Source organism: Arachis ipaensis, chromosome B10, assembly GCF_059453495.1.
Source record: "Arachis ipaensis isolate K30076 ecotype BB chromosome B10, ASM5945349v1, whole genome shotgun sequence".
Lineage (NCBI taxonomy): Eukaryota > Viridiplantae > Streptophyta > Magnoliopsida > Fabales > Fabaceae > Arachis > Arachis ipaensis.
Window position 1 is genome coordinate 12,135,796 of NC_142435.1, and position 22,166 is coordinate 12,157,961.

General features: G+C 33.6%; 1 non-coding gene across 1 annotated transcript; it reads right to left on the reverse strand.

Annotated features, from left to right (window-relative positions):
* Positions 1–273: 273 nt before the first annotated feature.
* Positions 274–377, reverse strand: LOC148579161 (small nucleolar RNA R71). The gene has a single exon (XR_015895938.1). It is a non-coding gene; the product is annotated as a small nucleolar RNA R71 (small nucleolar RNA).
* Between the last annotated feature and the right edge of the window lie 21,789 nt (positions 378–22,166).

Below are 22,166 nucleotides of genomic sequence, written 5' to 3' on the forward strand. Positions count from 1 at the left end.
CTTCAATTAGTTTCTCTAATGCAGCAGAATTGCAAGTTTCATGGACTTCCATTAGAAGATCCTCATCAGTTTCTAGCTGAATTCTTGCAAATCTGTGACACTGTTAAGACCAATGGGGTTAATCTTGAGGTCTACAGACTTATGCTTTTCCCTTTTGCTGTAAGAGACAGAGCTAGGATATGGTTGGACTCATAACCTAAAGATAGCCTAAACTCTTGGGAAAAGTTGGTCAATGCTTTCTTGGCCAAATTCTTTCCACCTCAAAAATTGAGCAAGCTTAGAGTGGAAGTCCAAACCTTCAGACAGAAGGAAGGTGAATCCCTCTATGAAGCTTGGGAAAGATACAAGTAATTGGTCAGAAGGTGTCCTTCTGGCATTCTTTCAGAATGGAGCATCATATGCATATTCTATGATGGTCTGTCTGAATTGTCCAAGATGTCATTGGACAACTCTGCTGGTAGATCTCTTCATCTGAAGAAGATGCTTGAAGAAGCCCAGAAACTCATTGAAATGGTTGCAAATAACCAGTTCTTGTACACTTCTGAAAGAAATCCTGTGAATAATGGGACAACTCAAAAAAAAGGAGTTCTGGAGATTGATACTCTAAATGCCATATTGGCTCAGAATAAAATATTGACTCAGCAAGTCAATATAATTTCTCAGAGTCTGTCTGGAATGCAAGCTGCATCTGGCAGTACTAAAGAGGCGTCCTCTAAAGAAGAAGCTTATGATCCTGAGAATCCTAGAATGGAAGAAGTGAATTACATGGGAGATTCCTATGGAAACACTTACAATCCTTCATGGAGGAATCATCCTAATTTCTCATGGAAGGATTAGCAGAAGCCTAATCAAGGTTTCAATAATAATAATGGTGGGAGAGCACGGTTTGGCAATAGCAGACCTTTTCCATCATCTTCTTAGCAACAGACAGAGAATTCTAAGTAGAGCCACTCTGACTTAGCAACTGTAGTCTCTGATCTATCTAAGACCACTCTCAGTTTCATGACTGAAGCAAGGTCCTCCATTAGAAATTTGGAGGCACAAGTGGGTCAGCTGAGTAAAAGAGTTACTGAACTCCCTCCTAGTACTCTCCCAAGCAATACAGAAGAGAATCCAAAGAGAGAGTGCAAGGCCATAAATATAACCAACATGGCCGAATGCACAGAGGAGGGAGAGGCCGTTATTTCTAGTGAGGAAGACCTCAATGGACGTCCACTGGCCACTAAGGAGTTCCCTAATGAGGAACCAAGGGAATCTGAGGCTCATACAGAGACCATAGAGATTCCACTGAACTTACTATTACCATTCATGAGCTCTGATGAGTATTCTTCCTCTGGAGAGGATGAAGATATTATTGAAGAGCAAGTTGCTCAGTATCTAGGAGCAATCATAAAGCTGAATGCCAAGTTATTTGGTAATGAGACTTGGGAGGATGAACCTCCATTGCTCATCAATGAACTGAATGATCTGGTTCAACTGAAATTACCTCAGAAGAAACAGGATCCTGGAAAGTTCTTAATACCTTGCATAATAGGCACCATGATCTTTAAGAAGGCTCTGTGTGACCTTGGTTCAAGTATAAACCTCATGCTCCTCTCTGTAATGGAGAAGATAGGCATCTTTGAGGTACAAGTTGCTAAAATCTCACTAGAGATGGCAGACAATTCAAGAAAACAGGCTTATGGAGTTGTAGAGGATGTATTAGTAAAGGTTGAAGGCTATTACATCCCTGCTGACTTCATAATCCTAGACACTGGGAAGGAAGAGGATGAATCCATCATCCTTGGAAGACCCTTCCTAGCCACAGTAAGAGCTGTGATTGATGTGGACAGAGGAGAGTTAGTCCTTCAATTGAATAAGGACTACCTTGTGTTCAACTCTCAAGGATCTTCTTCTGTAACCATGGAGAGGAAGCATGCAAAGCTTCTCTCAATACAGAGTCAAACAAAGCCCTCATACTCAACTTCTAAGGTTGGTTTTGGGAGGCCAACACTGAGCTCTGAATCTCTGTGAGGCTCTCTAAGAGCTCACTGTCAAGCTATTGACATTAAAGAAGCGCTTGTTGGGAGGCAACCCAATGTTATTTAATTATATTTATTTATTTTCCATTGCTATTTTATGTTTTCTTTAGGTTGATGATCATGTGAAGTCACAAAAACAACTGAAAATTCAAAAACAGAATGAAAAACAGCATCAAAAATAGCACACCCTGGAGGACAGGCTTACTGGCGTTTAAACGCCAGTAAGGATAGCAGAATGGGCATTTAACGCCCAGCCTGGCAGCATTCTGGGCGTTAAACGCCAGAATGGGCAGCACTTTGGGTGTTTAACGCCAGAAAGGGCTGTCTGGCATCTGGCTGGCGTTAAACGCCAGAAATGGGCATCTGGCTAGCGTTTAACACCAGAAATGGGTAGCAGAGTGGCGTTTAACGCCAGGAATGGTAGCAAAGCTAGCGTTAAATGCCAGATTTGGCACAGAATGGGCGTTTAAACGCCAGAATGGTGCTGGGACTCAAATTCCTTGACACCTCAGGATCTGTGGACCCCACAGGATCCCCACCTACCCTACCTCTTCTTCTCTCATCTTCACACTTTTCCATAACACTCTTCCCCATACACCCTTGACCAATCACTTCAATACCTCTTCCCCAAATACCCTTCACCTATCAAATCTTACCCTCTTCTCCATACTCTCTTCACCACTCACATCCATCCATCATCAAACCCCACCTACCTCACCATTCAAATTCAAACTATTTCCCTCCCAAACCCTCCCCTTCATGACCGAACCCACTCTCTCCCTTACCCTATAAATACCCATCCTTACCACCTTTATTTTCACACAACATACACACTACTACCCCCTTGGCCGAAACCTCCACAACCCTCCATCTCATCCATTTCTTCTTCTTCTACTCCTTTTTCTTCTTCTTTTGCTCGAGGACGAGCAACAATTCTAAGTTTAGTATGGGAAAAGCTAAAGATTTTTGTTTTCCATAACCACTAATGGCACCTAAGGCCGGAGAAACCTCTAGAAAGAGGAAAGGGAAGGCAATTGCTTCCACCTCCGAGTCATGGGAGATGGAGAGATTCATCTCAAAGGTCCATCAAGACCACTTCTATGAAGTTGTGGCAAAGAAAAATGTGATCCCCGAGGTCCCCTTCAAGCTTAAAAAGAGTGAATATCCAGAGATCCGACGTGAGATTCGAAGAAGAGGTTGGGAAATTCTCACCAACCCCATTCAACAAGTCGGGATCTTAATGGTTCAAGAGTTCTATGCTAATACATGGATCACTAAGAACCATGACCAAAATGTGAACCCGAACCCAAAGAATTGGCTCACAATGGTTTGGGGGAACTACTTTTATTTTAGTCCGGAAAATGTGAGGTTAGCATTCAACTTGCCAATGATGCAAGGAGATCCTCACCCTTTCACTAGAAAGGTCAACTTTGATCAAAGGTTGGACCAAGTCTTTAGGGACATTTGTGTGGAAGGCGCTCAATGGAAGAGAGACTCAAGAGGCAAGCTGGTTCAACTAAGAAGGCTTGACCTCAAGCCCGTGGCTAGGGGATGGTTGGAGTTCATCCAACGCTCAATCATTCCGACTAGCAACCGGTCTGAAGTTACCATAGACTGGGCTATCATGATCCATATCATCATGAATGGAGAGGAAGTAGAAGTTCATGAGATCATATCCCTAGAACTCTACAAGGTGGCGGACAAGTCCTCTACTTTGGCAAGGTTAGCCTTCCCTCATCTCATCTGTCACCTATGCAATTCAGCTGGAATTGTCATAGAGGAAGACATCCTCATTGATGAGGACAAGTCCATCACTAAGAAAATGATGGAGCAAACAAGAGAGCCCACTCATGGACCTCAACAAGAGCATGAGGAAATTCCTCATCACGAAATCCCTGAGATGCCTCAAGGGATACACTTTCTTCCATAAAACTATTGGGAGCAAATCAACACATCCTTAGGAGAATTGAGTTCCAACATGGGACAACTAAGGATGGAGCACCAAGAGCATTCCATCCTCTTCCATCAAATTAGAGAAGACCAAAGAGCCATGAGGGAGGAGCAACAAAGGCAAGGAAGAGACATAGAGGAGCTCAAGCACTCCATAAGATCTTCAAGAGGAAGAACTAGCCGCCATCACTAAGGTGGACCCATTCTTTAATTTCCTTGTTCTTATTCTTCTGTTTTTCATTTCATATGCTTTATGTTTTATGTATGTTTATGTCTTTATTACATGATCATTAGTGTCTAGTGTCTATGCCTTAAAGCTGTGAATGTCCTATGAATCCATCACCTTTCTTAAATGAAAAATATTTCTAATTGCAAAAGAACAAGAAGTACATGATTTCGAATTCTATCTTGAAATTAGTTAAATTATTTTGATGTGGTGACAATACTTTTTGTTTTCTGAATGAATGCTTGAACAGTGCATATTTTTGAATTTATTGTTTATGAATGTTAAAATTGTTGGCTCTTGAAAGAATAATGAAAAAGGAGAAATGTTATTGATAATCTGAAAAATCATAAAATTGATTCTTGAAGCAAGAAAAAGCAGTGAAGAACAAAGCTTGCGGAAAAAAAAAAAAGTGGCGAAAAAAAAAGAAAGAAAAAGAAAAAACAAGCAGAAAAAGCCAGTAACCCTTTAAACCAAAAGGCAAGGGTAGAAAAAGGATCCAAGGCTTTAAGCATTAATGGATAGGGCCCAAAGGAATAAAATCCTAGCCTAAGTGGCTAAACCAAGCTGTCCCTAACCATGAGCTTGTGGCGTGAAGGTGTCAAGTTAAAAGCTTGAGACTGAGCGGTTAAAGTCGTGGTCCAAAGCAAAAAAAGAGTGTGCTTAAGAGCTCTAGACACCTCTAACTGGGGACTCTAGCAAAGCTGAGTCACAATCTGAAAAGGTTCACCCAGTTATGTGTCTGTGGCATTTATGTATCCGGTGGTAATACTGAAAAACAAAATGCTTAGGATCACGGCCAAGACTCATAAAGTAGCTGTGTTCAAGAATCAACATACTGAACTAGGAGAATCAATAACACTATCTGAATTCTGAGTTCCTATAGATGCCAACCATTCTGAACTTCAAAGGATAAAGTGAGATGCCAAAACTGTTCAGAAGCAAAAAGGCTACAAGTCCCGCTCATCTAATTGAAGCTAATTTTCATTGATAAGTTTGGAATTTATTGTATATTCTCTTCTTTTTATCCTATTTTGTTTTCAGTTGCTTAGGAACAAGCAACAATTTAAGTTTGGTGTTGTGATGAGCGGATAATTTATACCCTTTTTGGCATTGTTTTTACATATTTTTTAGTATGTTTTAGTTAATTTTTGTTATATTTTTATTAGTTTTTATGCAAAAATCATATTTCTAGACTTTACTATGAGTTTGTGTGTTTTTTTGTGATTTCAGGTATTTTCTGGCTGAAATTGAGGGACCTGAGCAAAAATCTGATTCAGAGGCTGAAAAAGGACTGCAGATGCTGTTGGATTCTGACCTCTCTGCACTCGAAGTGGATTTTCTGGAGCTACAAAAACCCAATTAGCACGCTCTCAATTGTGTTGGAAATTAGACATCCTGGGCTTTCCAGCAATATATAATAATTCATACTCTGCTTGAGATTTGATGGCCCAAACTGGCGTTCAAAGTCAGCCTAAAATATCTTGGCGTAAAACGCCCAAATTGGCACCAGAATTGGAGTTAAACGCCCAAACTGGCACCAAACCTGGCGTTTAACTCCAGGAACAGCCTAAGCACGAAAAATCTTCAATGCTCAGCCCAAGCACACACCAAGTGGGCCCCATAAGTGGATTTCTGCACTATCTGCACTTAGTTACTCAATTTCTGTAAACCCTAGGTTACTAGTCTAGTATAAAAACTACTTTTAGAGACTTATTTATCGTCTTTTGTTAATTTTATGCTATCATAGACCATGAAGGCTGGCCATACGGCCATGCCTAGACCTTTCACTTATGTATTTTCTACGGTGGAGTTTCTATACCCCATAGATTAAGGTGTGGAGCTCTGTTGTTTTTCATGAATTAATGCAATTACTACTGTTTTTCTATTCAATTCACGCCTACTTCTTCTCTAAGATATTCACTCGCACTTCAACCTAATGAATGTGATGACCCGTGACACTCATCATCATTCTCACCTATGAACGCGTGCCTGACAACCACTCTCGTTCTATCTGTAATAGCTTGAGTGTGTATCTCTTGGCCTCCTAGTCCACGACGCATGGTTGCCTCTCCTGACAACAGAGCCTTCCATTCCGTGAGATCAGAGTCTTCGTGGTATAGGCTAGAACCATTGGCAGCATTCCTGGGATCCGGAAAGTCTAAACCTTGTCTGTGGTATTCCGAGTAGGATCTGGGAAGGGATGACTGTAACGAGCTTCAAACCTGCGAATGTGGGGCACAAGTGACAGTGTGAAAAAAGACAATGGTCTTATTCCGATGCTAGCAGGAACCGACAGATGATTAGCCGTGCGGTGACAGCGCATATGGATTTGTTTTCATCCAAGAGGATCATACAGCTTGCCATGGAGGGAGGTAACGCATGGTTGGAAGAAGGCAGTAGGAAAGCAGAGGTTCAGAAGCAAAAAAGCATCTCCAGACGCTTATCTGAAATTCCCACCAATGAATTACATAAGTATTTCTATCTTATTTTATGTTTTATTTATATTTTAATTATCAAAACCTCATGACCATTTGAATCCGCCTGACTGAGATTTACAAGATGACCATAGCTTGCTTCAAGCCGACAATCTCCGTGGGATCGACCCTTACTCACGTAAGGTTTATTACTTGGACGACCCAGTGCACTTTCTGGTTAGTTGTGCGGAGTTGTAAAGAAGTATTGAGATCATGATCGCGCGTACCAAGTTTTTAGCGCCATTGTTAGAGATCACAATTTCGCGCACCAGATATCAAAAAGGAACAAGCATGCTATAACTGATATTATCAGTGTTATATCCAGAAGTTAAAACCCCCAATTAAAAACCTTAAAATTGAAACCAAAACCTCCCAAATTTCACAAAACAAACAGAAAATTTATACATACCTTCTCTGTCTCCACTAGCCATTGTTGTTCATCATCATCTTTTTCGACATACATACCTTCTTTGACACTAGAAAGAGAGAGGGAGTGAGAGAATGAGCAAGAAAGAGAGGATACATAGTGAGACAGAGAATGCTTACCTGGTGATAGAGGATACGATGATGGTGATGAGCGGCGATGGTGAAGAAGAGATGAGCAGCAACGGTGAGCACACACGACGACGATATTGAGCAGAAACGGTGAGCGCATGAGACAACGATTCTGAGCCGCGAAGGTGAGCCCATGTGGCGATGATTCTGAGCGCACGAAGGAGAATGAAGAAGGAGACAAAGGAGAGCGAAAACCCTGTGAATGAAGGAAGGAAATCCTGTACTATGAATGAAGAAGGAGACGAAGGTGAATGAAGGAGAGCGAAGCGTGAAAGTGAAAAAAATTTCATTAAGTGGCGCTCGCTTGAATTAGGAAACGTTTCTGAAGCGCACCCAAAACATAGCAAATAGGTTACTCTTCAAAAACATTTTCTTTGGTACGAAAAGTATACCCATAGATATTAAGATAAGGCTACGTTTTATAAGTGATCTTTATAACATCTAAGGCTACACTTTTCAAGTGATGTCACAACTGTATTTTTTATTCTCCTATAAAAAGGTAACACGGAAATAGGCTACACTTTTTAAATGTAGTTTAAAAAAAGTGTGGTCGAATGAGTGATTTTCTTGTAGTGCATATTAAACAAATTTAAAATTGTGAGAAGATAACTTTCAAACTTAACATAAATAATTTGCTTGAAATTAAATAAAAGGGATAAGGGCTCATACTAACTACACTAGCGATATATAATTGTGCGGCCTAAACTGCCTACATCCTTATAAATAAAACAATATGATCTGAATACATGGAAGTAGAAAAATATTCTTTTTTCTTCTTTTTCAAGTCTCATAATGATGGCCAATTTTGTTACTATATATCTAATTCTTTTATAGTTAAAAATAATTATTTACTCCTTAAACGAATATAGGACAGTAAGAATAACAAATTTGTTCCGAAAAAGACAATTTTTTGTTATTAATTTTTAATATAATTTTGGAATAACATAACATTAACGAGGTTCAAAATGTGGAGAGTAAAATTGAAGAGGAGAAACGAGTTAGAATCAAATCCAAAGTTAACAGTCGAGAACAAAAATCTTTATTTATCCATTAGAAAGGGAAAAATAATTAAAAGTTAAAAAGGCTACAGAATGAGTTAATTTGGATTAGCTAAAATAATAATTTCTTGTTTGTGTTAAAGTTCACCATGTATATTGTTAAAATGAACGATTATACTACGGTTATATCGAAACCAGCCACTAAAATCAATCACTAATATAAAATATAATTAAAATATAAATATATATTAAAAATAAATTAAACTACACGTATATTTATATATAAATACATTGTTGACTAATTTTAGTAACAGATGATTTTGGGTACGAATACCTTTTTAATTTATTTAAAGAAATATATCTTTTGATTTGAATATTGATGATGATTGTGCCCGTATTATTGCACTCCAAGAAAGGAGCTTTTTATGACTGATTGCATGAATTATGGTAATCTTTTGTGTGGTGGTTAATAACATGTTATATCATACACAAATAAGATGAATTATTGTCACAACCACCATTACGTTGGATCGCTCATCACCATTCACCATAATAAGACCCAAGGGGTCCATGATGATGATTGATGACATCGAGGTTCAACAAGACGGAAATCCATATTAAGAGTACGTACTACGTAGTGACAATACTTTTTACGAAAAGTTTAGGGGACAGCAACTTTGTTAAATTCTGGACAGCACGTAACTAGTAAAGAAAAGTGAGCAATTGGATGAAATTTCACACCAATCTCACACCATTAAAAGCATCATTAATGGCTATTTGATGGCTACAAATCACAAAAGTTGCTGGCCCCTAACATTCCTTTACTTTTTATAGTATTATATTGAAATATCAGGGACTAATATTTTTTTATTAATATTAACAAATATTTTTTTATTGACATCTCATTTTTGTATTATTAAAATAAAAATAAGGAATTTAAAATTTAAAATTCAGTATGTAAATAGATAGAATATTAATTAAATGTTGATTAAAAAAATAAATTTTATTGATCATCCAATATGGCTAAATATGATATTTCCAGTTGATATGACAATCATTTTAATATACGAATTATTTAGTCTTAGATGACACTGTAAGAAATTTTTACTAGAAAAAATAGTCGTTAAAATATCTTATATTAGAACTTAAAAAATATAAATATTTATTAAGAGTATCATTGACCGATAAATATTAAGAAATTATTTATTTGTCATTATTTTAATTATCAAATAATTAATTATTCAACCCCATTCAAAGAAAAAATAATAAATATTTAAGTTATCATTTTTCCTGTTAAAATATTAGTTTATTGAAAAATTAAAAGCAAAAAATTGATAAGTTTTCCACAATACAAAAGATTAAAGATAGGTTCTACTCAAATCCGTTCAAAATAAATAAAGTCTTTTTGTTATCAACAAACTAATATTTAGAGTAGACTCAAAAATCCAATTTACTTAAGATCAAAATAAAACATGCATTGTAATTTTGTAGGTACTATCCAGAATAGTGAGAATACACATTATCGATCTTGAGAGTAACAACAATTTTGTACTATATAACAATAACACCAATGTTTGCTATTTGTGAGGTTAAGGTGGCAGTTATGCTGTAATTTTGGCTTAGCTTCAAGACTGGCCGAGTATAGGTATTTTCAAGGACGATGAAATGTCACGAAATTATTTTTTTTAAGAATTTAAATTAATAAAAAAATACATAAATAATTATATTTTTAATATTTTTTTATATAAAGATTCTTTTAAATTGAAGTAAATTTTTATATAATTTTTTTAAATTTATCTTATGTTAACATTTTTTTGAGTTCAACAAATTAAATTATAAATTTTTTAATTATAAAAACTTTAATATTATATTATTAAATTAATTTTTTTAAAACTTAAGCTATTAAAAACAAACACAGTAATAGGTAGGAATTGAGGCGGAGGTGGTTATATGAATAAGCAGAAATTAATGAAGTTTTCAAAGTGATTGGTTGAGTGTTGGAGTGTTTTTACATGTGCTTAATCTAGCGATTTACAAATTAAATACTCGAATAAACTTTATTAATTGGATAAATTTTTCATTGAAAAAAATATATATAAATGTTAAACGAAAGACAATCATTAAAAAAATGAAAAAAAGGCCAAAAAAAAAGAAAAAAGAGAGTTTAACAGCAAAGAGAAATATTATTTTGAAAAAAGCTAGTTTTTATGCCAAAAAATTAGCATTAAAAAAATTTTTGACAGAATATTACAAAAAATAAATTCTCTATTAGCTTATAAATCACAAAATCCTCCATTAGATGACAATTCGAAGTATTCTTTTTTAAATACTCATCTTTTTGTGTATCATTTTGATTTGTAGCATTAATGTACAACTTTTTTTAATCAAAAACGAAAAAAATCCATTTACAATAATGAAAAAAATGTGAAAAAAATTGATCAAATAAATAAAAGTCTAATTTATTTTATTTCGCTTCTCAACAAATTTTATAATCTTAGAAATACGAATTCCCATCAATTTTATGACGTATCATTATTGTCCCAAACATATATTTTTTTTTTTTTAAAATTATCTAAAATCTAAGTTATTAACTTATATAAGTTAAAATATGTTTTTGTATATCATTAAAAATCTCCTTTTCTTTAGAATGAAATAAAAGATTATTTTTTCATCGCCGCTGTTTTTGAAAAAGGCAAAATATATCACACCCCATTCAAGGAGAGACCGTCCAGAAGATAAGCAAGACGAGTTATTCTTTAAAATCGACTATTCACACAGGAACACAATACAGTAAAATAATAGGATTATTGTATGAGAAGATTTATACGAGTATGATGAATAGTGACTTATGGTGTAGCACATATATATGAGTATCACTCATTCACTTCATATATTGATCACGGCAAAGATGACTAATTGGGTTGACATACATGGATATGGGTTTAAAGAACTAACAATGGACGCCGGGAATGTCATTAAGGCGGTGGATTTCTTTCGCTTTTAGTGTTTGTTTTTTGTCGTTTACTCCACCTTTAATTTGTTGTGTTTTTTCTTTTTAATCACTTTGTAGGCCAGGTATTATGGGGTAATATGAGTTTTTTGAATGGTCATTTCATCACCAACCTAATCGATCTCTCTCTATAGCTGAAATTAAATGGTAATTTATTTTGGGAAGAAAACAAAAGAGAAAGCACATGATCTGAGGACATCATAATTATTATATCTATTATTACTTTTCCCTATTAGCTTGAATTCGTTGAGATGTCACACAGGTCCTACGTACAAAAACATAATTATCCACTAACAATCATTCGCTTGAAATAAAATTCATATTAGTTGACTAGTAATAATACGTTCCTGTGTAGTTCGAAGGTCCTATGTATTAGCTCGTTTACATGTGATTCAACCCACAGTTACGGATGATGATGATGGGGCACGGAGGGAAATTTTTGTCCTATCTCAGTATCTGACATCATCTCATCTTATAATAACTCACAGAAAATTTATTTATTTTTATCTGTGAATAATAAAAATTAAACTCTAACCCATTTTTTATTCGTAGATATCTGTGTTCCATTCTTGTTTGTTCTTATAAATATTAAAATTTAATAAATTAAATTAAATTAAATTTTAAAATTTATAAAATTATCATCACATATATAACATAAATTAAAATAAAAACTTAAATATAATATAATAGTATTCATTATTTTATTAATTATTTTAATATATTACACATATATATACTAAGACGGATAGGGGCGAATATTACTTAAACTCGACTCCGTCCCGTTCCACTCAAGAATTTGTCCCGCTAAAAAACCTATCCTGCACTCGAACGGATAATTATCCATTCCTGAGCGAGTAGGGATGAGATGGATACTCGCGGATTCGAATAATGTTGTCATCTCTACCCGTAATTTTTCTCTTGATGGAAGAAATAGGATTTGATATGTAGATTAAAATATGTGAATATCTTACTACAAGAAAAGCGTCCAGTACTGTCAGAAAAATAAATAAAATTCGACGGCAATTTACCGTCAGAAACAATCAGATAGTATAGATCTTGCCGGTAAATTTTACCGTCGGATTTTTTTCGTCCAACGGTAATTACCGTTGGATTATGCGGTAGAATATAGTAAGCGTGAAAACAGATTGTGTTAGACATTACCGTCGAAAATTTCCGACGATAACATTGGCGCCACCTTGTTCGTCCCGCTATATTATCAATGGATTTATCTGACAGTAATTCCAACGGTAGTTTTTTTAATTTTTTTTTAAATTATCTTTTTCCGTTAATCTCTAGTGTACCCTGATAATTAACAATTGAAATAGTGCTTCAAACTTAATGTGAAGTATACAAAAAATATAAATTACAAATACCGAATAATGGTAACTAAAATATCTGAAATAATGCTAACTATTTTACAATCACAGAGTCACTACAATATATATTACAAATACAATTAGGTTTTTAAAGAAATACATATTACAGAACAATGTTACATTGACCCTAATTAGATTCATCATCTTCTTCCTCTAGTTCATCATCATCCTCTTCCGATATAGTTTTCTGATTATCATCGAACTGGTCTTTCTCTTTTTTGTCGCCATCGACCCCATCTTCTTCTTGAAGATCGTCGTCCTGTGATGGAAGTGCATCGGCATCTAATCCAAGGTCAATGATGTCATCATCCATAACCGCAAACCTAATGGTGATGGGCTCACCGGTATCAACCACTGTTCTTGTAGGAGTAGTGTCGTCAATCTGATAAGGTTGTTGACCATCTGTCCTATCATCAGACTCGATGTGACCTCTTGGCTTAGTCTTAATCACAACCACCCAACAGGACTTGCATGAACCCGGATAAGGCCAATAGTATCCTGTCGTGCATTTTGATGTAGAATAAAAGGATCATAGTGCCTATATTTCTTGGTTACATTAATTTCAATGATATCGTAGTCCTTGTGCTTTCGTGTTCCTTGTCGCGAATTGGGATCATACCATTCACATTAAATACACACACCTTGTACATAGTGTGAGAGAAATATTTTAACTTAATTATGTTGTGCAAGATACCAAATCAATCAGAGTAACCCCCTGCCTGAATCCCCGCGAACCCAAACTCCGGTGTTATCTATTATTTTTTTATCGACCACTGTAAGGTATGGAACCAATATCCATTAACAATTCACATTAGATAGCTAGTGCCCTTATTTATCGGGCCCCAACTAAGTGCAACTAGTTCCGAATCTGTTGTATCAGTTAGCTGCATCTTGACGTATACGTGAAAAGTTGTTCAATGAGGTATCAGAATTTGCCTCTTGGGTATGATTTGACTCTGACTTAATACTCATCATCCTAACACATGCAAACAACTCTGACTGAATGCACCCCTCGTACAAAGGTTTCGTAGCAGATTCTAACAGATGATAAAATTCTTCGCTTCCAGATTAGACTCTTCTTCAGCCTCTTCCAATTTCGTAACATATGTTACATCACGCACCATCTCGTTGTATTTCTCTTGGATAGCCTCCCAAGTCATGTCATCCATTTTTAGGTCTCTTGACATCTGAATCCTCGTTGACTGACAACTAGACCTATTCAAATTAGAGGCAGACCGGTTAATTCTCTGCTCATCCACTTCTCCGTGTTTCGTCCACATCCAATACCCATCCTTGAACCCGTTACGGTAGAGGTGAAGTGTTATGTCTGTCAGTCCTAACCACTTAGTCATTCGACACTTTTGACACGGACACCTAGAAACATCTTCAAACATAAACGGTTCCATGCTAAAAACATGCGCAACAAACGCGTCAACTCCCTATCTCTCTCATTCATCCATAGACGATGACTCGGAATCATATCAAAACACACACCCTAAAATTCAATGAACAATAGAAATTATTTAACTTTTTAGAAAATTCGCCAAAGTGTCCTCTATAATTAGAATCTTCTGCTGAATACAATTAGTTTCTGACATACCAAACACGTAGCAAACAATTTAAATGATAATTCATAGACTTTCTCCTTAATTCATCAACATCCGTTAAATAAAGACAACAATTTTCACATAGGAAACAGCTGCAGGCATAAATTATTAACATACAAGCATTCAGTAAAACATGAAATCCTAATCGTTCTAGTGCGCAACCCCTTATAACTCCACTTTTTTTTCAGCAAACAAGAGTTTCGAGAAGGTGCCATTACGCGACATTCTCCCACTTCCGTCCTAAAACTTTATCCTAAGAAAAGTAAGTCTAACATAAAATTTAAACAATTTATTATATATTCAGAGATAGGAAACTAACTTGAAATATTACTGTGCAGACAACAAAAGAAAGAAACTCCAATTGAGCTCAAAGGCAATTACACCATCCTAACAAAAATGATTACTTATTAAATTCACAAGTTGAAACTAATTTGAAAACTAATTTTAAAAAATACGTAAAACTCATTATTCTAATTAATTAAAACTTAATTCTTAACTCAACCAAACTAATAAAGAGGCATGACAAATTTAATTTTTACTTACATTAAATTAACACAACTCCTCCTAATAACATACTTCATTAAGCAAATTTAATCACTGATTTAACAATAACTAACCCCAACAAAATGTTAAACTCACAAAATAATATGAAAAATTATAATAACCATACCAACAAACCAATCTGATGATAGTGGCTGCAGGCTCTCTTTAATATCGTGATGGCAAAGGCGGCGACAACAGCAACGTGAACATCAACCGTGCAGCAGCAAATTCGCCAAGCACGTGTAACGGCAGTGACAGTGGGTGCTTCCTCCTCGGTGGCGACGTCGGTGGCAAGCTCCGACGGTGGCCACGTTGATTGCTGTCCTCGGAAGTGTGGAGAGAGAGAGAGAGAGAGAGAGAGAGAGAGAGAGAGAGAGAGAGAGAGAGAGAGAGAGAGAGAGAGAGAGAGAGAGAGAGAGCTTCACGTTTGAATTTAGCCTCAAATTTACTGTTGAAAATGTTTTTCGTGTGCTCAAAACGCAACGTTTCCCTAAACAATGTTACCATCGGATCTAGTCTCCGGTAAATTCGACAGTAGTGAGCACGTCGAAATTTTTTTTTTTCCACTAAATATTACTGTCGATGTTACTGTCGGAAATACTATTCCAATAATAGTAATAAATTAACATGACGAATCTATTACTAAATCCGATGATAAATACGATGGAAAATTCACCACTAATATCTAATACTAAATTTAACGATACCCAATATTTTTTTTATAATATCTGTAAAAAATACTTTAATACTCAAATCAACTCAAATATTAAGATATCAGCGATATGAGCTCAAGTCTTTTATAAGTAACTTATTCATTCAAGATCAATGTAAAAAATAATCAATTATGTGTGCACTGTATATGCATATAGAGCTTATTGAGAGGAATATTCAATTCACTATTATTTCAAAATGTTAGTTATGACATGTGAACCCAAAAAGAAGAAGGCAAATAAGATCATTAGCTCATCAACAACTTGCTTTCCTTATTTCAAGGGGAATCTGATGGAAAGTTTAAATTGATTGGAACCCCACAACAATTTGTTGTTTGAAGTTACTTGATTAGTTTTGCTTTAGATTTAGATCTTATCGTTTTCTAGTCTTTATATGCTAAGGGTTGAATATTTTAACCAATAAAGATGAGAAAACTGTCTTCGCTCGTAATGAAACTTCTCCGCAATTAAAGTCGTTTGTCTTAAATGAAGCTCCATATCGTATAGTCGTGTTTTCTTCTTCAAATATTTTCCAAGATTTTTTTTTACCTCGACTCTTTCAAAGGCTTAAGTTTGGATGAAGTTTTGATGCACTCCCTAATATTTAGACAAATTTTTATCTCTAGCATTTAAAGTTGTCTTAGTTTTATTCTAAAATATTTTGAATGAATTTAATGTTATTTTTTTCTAAAGTCTAGATTAAAAATTCTAAGATGCCTTAGACCAGTGACGGATTCAAAAAATTTTGATAGTGGAGTCAAAATATATATAACATTATAATAATTTTTATAATAAAAATATTATGTTTACATAAAAAATTATTTATTAAATTATTTACTATAAATTTGTGTATCAATACATATATCATTTAACTTATTTTTAATATGTATTTTGTATTTTATATTTTAAGATTTATTCTGTACAAGTGATTATTTTATGTATATGTAGCATAATTGTTGTTATAATTATATTTTGTTATTGTAAAATATGATTAGGTTTCAAAATATCTAATTACAAATTAAAATACTAAAATAGTAATTTAAATAATAACATATAATTTAAAATTTAATTTTTTATATTTCATATTTTGAAACCTTAACAATATAATGAAAATGTCTTTTTTTTTTTGTATATGTCGTTAAACAATCATTTAAAACTCAACTTTCATACAAATTAGCTCTTGATGATATTCATAGTTAAAAATGTTCATTCAATTAGTGTAGTTATTATAAAAAAAACTAAAGCTAATTTTAAAAGAAGAAACACAAATGGATAGATAATATTCTTTCGAGTCGATCTCTAAGAAAGAACACCAATCTTATTTAAATTTGAAAATTGATCATTATAATGGACATCTAATATGAAGTTTTTAAATTAGTTATCAAGTCTTGAAAGTTGAATAAAAAATTATTGTGGGGTCAAATTTAATAATTTAGTGGGGACAAATAAATATTATTATTATATACTACTCAATAAAATTTCAAATTGTAGTGGGGGCGCTTGCCCCCACACCCAGGTGAGTAGATCTGTCCCTGCCTAAGACGTACGTTTTATCATGTAGTTGAGAAAATTAAATTATGATTAAGATGACGATTAAACATTATTAGATTATTCTCAAATTATTTGTGTAATATGTTTTGTTTAGTGTGCAGAATTTAAATTAATTACACTGATCTAAAAAGCATAAAAATAAGCTTATATTGCATCTGGCCCAATATAAATTTAAACAAAGTCCTCATATCATATGTTGCATAGCAATGAAAACAAGCAATCGTAAGGAAAGAAAGAAAGTGAGACCGTATCCATGACAAGCCCAGTCGGTGAATCAACAAACTCAAATCCTTTTACTCCAACTTAGTCACTAACTAGGTAATCAAAATTCAATTCATTCTAAACACCACACTTCACCTACCAAACCGAAATTCGCTCTTTTCTGTTCTTTCACATCATATCACTTAAACTTTCAAGAAGAAAGAAAAAGAAAACCATGAAACTAGGGCAAAAGTGAAGAACAAAAAGTCTATTTTCAAGCAAAGAAGAGAAGAAAAAAAAGGGGGCTAGAGCAAAAGAAAAAATCTCATCAGAAAAGAAAATTACAAAAATAAGATTTTTTCATTTATGCTTCATCAAGGAACATTGAAAAAATCAACTGGGCTACAAGCACCGAATTGGAAAATGAAAAAAGTAAACATAAAGGTGTTTTGCTACTTATCAACGATCAAAAATTAAACTTGGAGCCAAAGCAAGAATGCACGACTCAGATTCAAGAAACAAGATGAAAAAGGTTGAAAGAGAAGATTGAAGGTATGGTTGCATGTCATTGCTACTGTCCTCTCTCTCCTTTGTGAACGCCCCTGCTGATTCTGATTTTTGGAGAAGAAGTCAAACAAGGTGCTAAAGCAAATTTCAAGCCTAGGAAGCTTCACTCCTCTATTAAAGGGGTGAACGGCCCAGGATTGAAGTAAGGAGTGAGAGCACAACGTTTGGGTTTCCATAGCTCACTGAGCTGTTTATTCTTCTCCTTCATGGTTTTCATTGAGTATTTCTTTTTTCTCAATTTAGTCTTTCTGTGTTTCATTAGTAAAAGGCAAAATGGTGAGATTGGTAAGAAAAAATCAATGAATAGAAAAAATACAGAGTTAAACTTGGAGAAAATGCCTAAGTTATCTTAGAAATTCTGTTTTGCTGTTTGTGTCATGATCCTGAGCAGATTCCCTTGCAAGTTGGGTTAGCACTTTGTTGTTGAAAAGTTAGGATAAGTTCCTAGTCAAGTTCGATTTGGGTTAGAAACTGGACTTGTTCGAGATAGGATTGGGTAGAATCCCAGGGAGAATTAATGATTGCAATCTGTTGAAAGATAGTAAAATTCTATCACTATTGTGATGGAAACTGTAGGCTACATTGCATTGAGTAGCACTGAACCAGGATAAATTTGTGTGTCATTCCTCTTTCTCTTTTCTATTTCTGGTTCTGCATAATAGGAGACAAAACTAAATAATCTCATGTTTATTTTATTCTTCTACACTTCTCTGCATCATTCATTGCTTATATCTCTGTTTTGGCTCTTAACTTGTCCAGAAATAAATACAAAATATCTTCAGTCTTCTATTTAAGATAACTCAATAGAATATAAGTTTAAAAGCAAATTAAAAGAAGTTAATAAGATTTAATCTCTTTTCTCTTAGTCACTGATAACCACCATAACCAACACCTAACTAACTAATTACCAATTGACTTGTCATCAATTAATAATCTTAATTTTTTAAATTATCATTAATTAGTGATTATTCAAATTTTATTTTTTAAAAAATATAAAATTAATAATTATTAATTATAACTTTTTAAAGTTAGCTGATTAAAAATTATTTACCTATATTTTTTGTTTCAAATATAAGTGAACTTTAGCTGTATACAAAGTTATATTTGCCAATGCAAGTTCACTTTCCTCCATGTAATTATTTTTGTCTAAAGAGTTTTCTCTCATTAATTATTGATAAATTTTCTGTCTATACTGCAATTTGAAAGACATGAATTATTTTATTTTATTTTATTTAAAATTTTCTAACTTGAGGTTTTGCATATGTAGTTTTTCTGTGGGCCTTGGGATTTATTTTCTAATATAGTTGTATGCATTTTATAATTTTGTATTATTTGAGTTGAAACTCTCATTTAGATTTTCTTTCTATTATTTCACCCGTGTACTTTTTCTATTGTATGTTCATGAATGTTTTATATGTATGATAAAAGAAAATTAGCTCGCAAGTTTCTATTTATGCATTATTAACATTATTAATATTATTATGATGTATATCTAAGAGTGTTAAGTTAAGGGTTGTATTAATATCCTCACTAATAACCTGTTATTACTGCAGCATAATGGACTTATTTGCTAGAATGTTACAGTAGCACTAGACATAAATATATACATAAATATTTAATAAAAATTGAAACAATTATGTACATCTTCCACTTCTAGACATCTTTATATTAGGTAGCGATTGTATTGACTTTTGAAGTACTAGAATGGAGACTGAAAGACTGTGACTCAATATCATGTTTGTTAGTCAAAAAATTGATACTAAAATTTCACTCTCTATCTCTAAAATTTCAGTATTTGAGTACCTCTAAAAAGTAAAAACACAGGGACTGAAATTCTTAAGGACGAAAACTGAAATTTTAATAATATTTTATACTTAAAATACCTTCATTTTAATTAATTAATTTCAACTTTATCCTTTGTACAAATTAAATTAGAGTTTCATTCTTTTTTCAGTCTCTACTTTTCAGTTTCTAGCTCTCAATCTCAGTCTATTAGTCTCTCTCAATCTCTCTTCTAAACGCTACCTTTAGCCTCACCATAATATATAATTCCTAAATAGACCAGAGCTAGCAAAGTGCATCGAATGAAAGCCCTAATTTCTCTAATCAAGTAACTGATCAAAGATTGCGACTTATCAAAGAATTGCGGAAGGACAATGCTCTATTTATCAAAGATACACTTGGCTGTAAGTATATATGTGTATGCATGAACTCAAGTGTTTTAGGTATGCGGTTTTGATAAATGTCAACCAAAAAAGATTTAGGCTCATGCAACACAAGAAAGGAGACAAGATCATGAAGACTTTAGTGCAAATCCAAGATCATGAAGATTTTAGTGCATAGGACTAAGGTAAACTTTCTTTGTTAAGAACTATAATTTTAGTATCTCCCTCACACACACATCACTAAAATGATTTTAAAGTATGTACCTTTGAGAAAAGATGTTTGACGTTAGTTTAGAAGCAAAGGTTTTAAAAAATACTAGCCTAAAGCTCTAAATATTTTAAATAATAGAAAAGGCCAAAAACACAGTATAGAATCGATTTCAAGCTATGTGAAATCGTTTCCCATACTATTTTATTGAATATTAGTATAGTTTTTACTTTTTACGAAAAGAATTGATTCCAAGCTTAAAGGGATTATAAAAATAAAATTTGATTTTGTAAAGAAAAAAACCGATTTCCTATAAAAAAGAATTGATTCCGAGTTAAAAATTCAAATATTTGATGTAACGGTTAATACAGAATCAATTTCCTAACAAAAAAATTGATTCTTTCTCTGACAAAAAATCTTGTAATGGCTAATTTTGACAAAATGACCTATTTCCACAAACTTTACAATGTCTCCAAGGTTTAGAATGCCTATAACTACATTGTTTAATATCTCATATCACAACCAAGCCTCTCTCCAACCTTTCTTGTAATATACTTCAATTTCTACACAAATCAAAGAGCTTCATTTGTAATTATCTATTATTTCAAGAGAGTTTTAATTCTTGTTTTGTGTGTGTCACAAATTGTAAAGAGAGATTTGTGTGGCTCTTTTTTTGTTCATGAAGTTGGGATTACTTCAAAATTGTGGTGAGACGGTCAATAAATCAAAATTAAATTTGTAAATATATATAAAAAAGTTTTATGAGATAAATTATAATTTCAAAAAAGTAAAATAAATAAAATTTAATGCCTTTATAACTTATATATCAATAGAGCATGTTAAATTTCTAATAGTAATCATAATTGTCATTTATTGGAAATATATTTTAGAGATTATAATTAATTTGTTTGTAGTTTTACAAGAAAAATGCATTAATTACTTAATAATCTTGTCCATATAATTACTTAATGATCTTATCAATATGCATGCACAGTTAACCCAAATTAACATATATAGGGTTAAAATGGGCTTTTTTTTTAGATATCGGATAATTGTTGGTGTAATGTTTCGTTATTGGATGTTGTAATGTTTTACAAAGTTCTGGGGGCTAACAATCCGCACTTCCACGGGAGGCGGATTGCTTTAGGCAGATTTTTTTTTTAAATACAAAAACACAATATAAAGAGGGCGTATTACCACGTGCCGACCATGCAAGCATTCCATGGGGGGCGAATTTTCAGAAACAATACAAGGGGACGGATTCTTGTTTCATCAGAACGGCGTCCCAGCCTCCTGCCAAACACCGTTTATTGACATTTCCAAGTAAAACTTCATCTTCTCATCAATAATAAAATAAAAAATTCGTTAAAATGGGTTTTGATGATGTTTTCTTTCTAATAATAAGGAAGTATTGTAACAGTCACCACCTTCCTCTCTAAATAGTCCATATAACACCAATAAAAAATGAGTTATCTTCATTTTTTTCATGCACACCGTTAATTTTCATGGTCAAACATTAGCGTATCCTTTCATTATTTGGAATCAACCAAGATGCATTCCAAGTATTTGGACAGTCCCACGACAAATTGTAATGTAAATTTTGTCTTGATGTATACCAGTTGAGATAATGAGTTAATGACATTTCCAAGCACCTCAAAGTTGGTTTTTTCGACATTTTCACATAATCCAACTTTTGCAGACTCTTTAAAGAGAGCTAATACATTTGACATAGTTGTAAAGGACGATCCGCAACCAGTTCCTCTTAAATTAGATAATTGCAGTCTATGATATTCTTTTACATTAGGCAATATTTAACATTACATATATGAATTATATAATATAATATAATTAGTTCTAAAGGCCTAGATGAACCAAACTGAACCAAGTTTTGAATTGATTATAATATTCAAAGTTCCATTAACTTAATAACTTGATTGATAAACCCCTGCAACAAATTTTGAGATAAATATCAATTAAATCACGTTCGAAAAATAGAGGTAACGA